The 3,868-nt window shown below is 54.9% G+C and overlaps 1 pseudogene; it reads right to left on the bottom strand.

Moving 5' to 3' along the window:
* Window positions 1-947: 947 nt before the first annotated feature.
* Window positions 948-3,481, bottom strand: LOC149332593 (uncharacterized; annotated as a pseudogene).
* Between the last annotated feature and the right edge of the window lie 387 nt (window positions 3,482-3,868).

Here is a 3,868-nt window from a genome sequence, read left to right as displayed (position 1 = left end):
AGCGACGGCGCGAGGTGGACCCCCGTTTCTCCACTGTCGTGACGTCATCAAGTCCCGTGGTGTGACGTCGTGTCACGTGATTTGGAGGCGCACAACCACAGGGACGGCGCGAGGTGGGCCCCAGTTTCTCCACTGTCGTGACGTCATCGTGTCACGTGGTGTGACGTCATGTATCACGTGATTTGGAGGCGCATAACCACGGTGAAGGGCTGAATTGGTAGCTAAAGTAGTGTGCTTCGCATAAAAACAAAATAAAGCGAAAGCAACGCCTCCACGGAGCTGACTGAAAGGCACTCCACGCGTTGGTCGACTCCGCCCACCGTACGAGCAGAATTAAAAAAAAAGGTGGGAGCCGGACGTTAATTCGATTTAATTATGGAAATCGGCCACACAAGGCAGTAAGTCGACGTTTCTAATAATGCTGGGAACGTGTAGATCGGGTTCCCGCGGCAAAAAGGCGAGTTCAGATTCCTCTTCACTGCACCTTTAACCTCCGTGCCTTTCCTTTCATTTCGCTCTCTCTCTCTCTCTGCAGCACGGCAGCACGCGGCAAGCGGCAGCACGAACGCTTTTTTTTTTCGCAAATGCCTTTGTAGCCCGCCGCGGTGGCTCAGTGGTAAGGCGCTCGTCTACCGAGCCGGAGTACCCGGGTTCGAACCCGACCGCGGCGGCCGTGTTTCGATGGAGGGAAACGCAAAGAGGTGCCCGTGTGCTGTACGATGTCAGTGCACGTTAAAGATCCCCAGGTGGTCGAAATTATTCCGGAAACCTCCACTACGGCACCTCTTTCTCTTTCTTCTTTCACTCCCACCTTCCTCCCTTACCTTACGGCGCGGTTCAGGTGTCCGCCTAGATATGTGAGGCAGGTGGTGGTGGTGGTGAAAACTTTTTAATAAGCAAAAGGAGAGTTTGCAGACCAAAAATGGCCCTTTACATAGGGTGAGTCCTTAGTCCGGGACCCCGCTGGACAAAGCCGCTACTCGCGCCCGTTGGACTAGAGCCCTTTGAGACTCCAGCCCCGAGCAGTTGAGCAGGGCTGCCTCCCATGCCTCTCGGGAAGGGGAAGGATTCTTTTGACAGGCCCAAACCATGTGGAAGGTATCGGATACTTCCCCACAGTGAGGGCAGCGCCCATCAATTTTGGGGTCGAAATGTTTCACTATTGCAGGACACAACAGAGTGTTGGTCTGCAAGCGCCTCAGAGTTCGCTCATCAGCTTTACTTAGGCCCTTAGCCGGGACCGGGAAAAGGCGATGGCGTTTGCAATAGTAGTCCAGAATTTCTCTGAGCCGCAGAAGCGGTTGCAGAATCTCCGAGCCGGAAGAGCTTGGATGAGGTGCCCGGTAGGTAAGCGCTCGGGCAGCCGCGTCCGCAGCCTCATTACCTCTAACGCCCTGATGGCCTGGAGTCCAATGGCGAAGGGTCCGATTCCCTCACAGCGCGCTTTAATATACTGTAGGCTAAAGATGAAATCTCGCCAGCCAGGTAGTGTTGACAGACTCGACGCGAATCTGTCACGATTACCTTCGAATTCAAGTCCGAGGCGCAAACGCAATGGCTACTTCCTCGGCCTGTGCTGAATTTCGAGCTCGAAAGGAGAGCCCGTTAACGCACTGGTCCTGGTGAACTACTGCGGCCGTGTAGAATCCAGTGGGCGACGGCCCCGCCACGTCAACGTAGTATACACCCTGTTTGGATCCGTGTTGGTGTTCGAGGGCCCGAGCGCGCGCCTCTCGTCTGCCTTCGTGTGTATGTGTGCCCATGTTGCGCGGGAGTGGAGGGACCCAAAGCTTGTGACGCCATAGCTCCAGAATCCGACACGTCTCCTCTGGAGTGCACTCGTGTTGGATGTGCAAGCGGTCTAGCAGGCGGCGCCCGGATGCCGTCTGCGTGAGTCGCGTATATTGGTTCACGAGGTGGGCCTCCCGTAACTCCTGGTAGGAGTTGATCACCCCCGACGCCAACAACTTAGCATTGGAGGTGGCCACTGGGAGGCCCAGTGCTCGCTTTGTAGCCTTCCTAACGATGGTGTCGATTCTTATTTCTTGTTGTTTCGTGGTGCGAAGGTAGGGAACGGAGTAGAGGATCCTGCTGGTCACGAAGGCATGGGCGAGCCGAAGCGCGTCCCTGCCTCGCAACCCGCCGCGCTTGTTGGAAACGCGATAGATCATGCGTCCGACCTGTTCGCCTACGCGCTTGAGTTTGGCAATAGTTTGTTCCGGGCTGAGCCTGTTATGGATGAACAGACCTAGTATGCGGAGCTCCCCGACCTCTTTGATAGGACCTCCCGTCAGAGAGATTTGCAAACTCGTGTTGTCTTTAGGATTGGATCTGATGTGCAGAAGTTCCGATTTTGTGGGAGCACATTGGAGACCACAGCCGATAGCGTAGCTATCGGTTATGGTGGCGGCCCGCTGAAGGCGGTCCTCCATTTCCCCAAGGCTCCCTTCGGTAGTCCAAATTATGTCATCCGCGTAGAATGCGTGATGAATGCCTTCCACCCGGGCCAATTGGTGCAGAAGCTGCATCATGGCAATGTTGAAAAGAAGGGGCGACAATACCGCCTCTTGGGGTATACCCCGTGTACCCATCGTGTATGTTCCTATTCTTCGTCGTCAATCTTGAGGAAGACCTGACGGTTCGAGAAAAAGTCTCTTACATATGTGAATGCCTTGCGCCCACAATCGGTGGTACTCAAGTTAGCCAAGATGCTGCCATGACGAACGTTGTCAAAGGCCCCCTTAAGATCGAGGGCAAGGATGGCCTTGTCGTTGAGGCGCATGGTAGTGGGTCGTATTATGTAGCGGTGTAACTGGAGGAGGACGTCCTGCGCAGACATATACGGTCGGAACCCGAACATAGTATCTGCAAAGACGCCCTTGGTCTCTATGTGTGGAGAGAGGCGATCCCTAACCATCGTCTCCATAAGCTTGCCCACACAAGAGGTTAGTGAGATGGGCCTCAGGTTGTCGGTATTCACTGGCTTGCCTGGCTTAGGGATGAAAGTGACCAAGGAGGTCTTCCATTCGGGAGGGAGTGGACGCCCGTCCCAAATCTGGTTAATGTACACTAGCAGATGGAGGTAGGCCGAATCTGGGAGGTTGGCCAACAGATTGACTGTTATGCGATCCCGACCCGGAGACGTACCTCGCCGCATTTTAGCTAAAGCCGCCTTAAGGTCGTGTAACTCAAAAGGGGCATCAATGTCGGGATTCGGCTTTCCCGCGTACTCGTACTCGGGCCCAACTGGGGCCTCTATGCGGCAGAGATATCTGTCGCACAGGGTGTCCGCGAGTTGAGCCGTCGTACCTTGGTACCCGTGCAAAGCCCGCCGGAGCTGTCTTTGCGTCTCCCCTCTCGTTTGAGCGGGGTCGATGAGACTGCGAAAGAAGCGCCATGTTCCTCTCGAGCTCATCTGACGCGCTGCCGAATTACACTTCTCTATCCAGTTTGAATCGGTAAGCTGGGCAGCATACGCCGCAGCCTGCTCCGTGAGGTCGACAATGCGAGCCTTAAGTTTACGATTCAGCTTTTGCTTCTTCCACCGTTTGGTAAGACTCCGGTGAGCCTCCCACAAGTGCAGGAGGTGATTGTCCACTGCAGGGATCTCTTCAGTGGTCTGAAGTGTCGTGACGTGTTGTCTTTGTATTGTGTCTAATTGCTTTGCCCACTCCGCATATCCGCAGTAAAAGAGCACGGGAGGTATCCCTTGTGTTCGAAACTTATGCCAATCGGTCAATTTAGCGTGGCCCCACTTTTTGCGAGCCGCCTTCGCCAGAATAGTAACCCGGAGAAGGCAGTGATCGCTACCAAGAGTCTCTCCCAGGTTCTCCCAGGTAGCGTCTCTGGTGTTCGTAACGAGAGTCAG

The sequence above is a fragment of the Amblyomma mixtum genome, chromosome 8, assembly GCF_055824585.1.
Source record: "Amblyomma mixtum isolate Tamu chromosome 8, ASM5582458v1, whole genome shotgun sequence".
Classification (NCBI taxonomy): Eukaryota; Metazoa; Arthropoda; class Arachnida; order Ixodida; family Ixodidae; genus Amblyomma; species Amblyomma mixtum.
The sequence above is the reverse complement of the archived record's forward strand: the minus strand, read 5'-3'. Positions and strand labels throughout refer to the sequence as shown.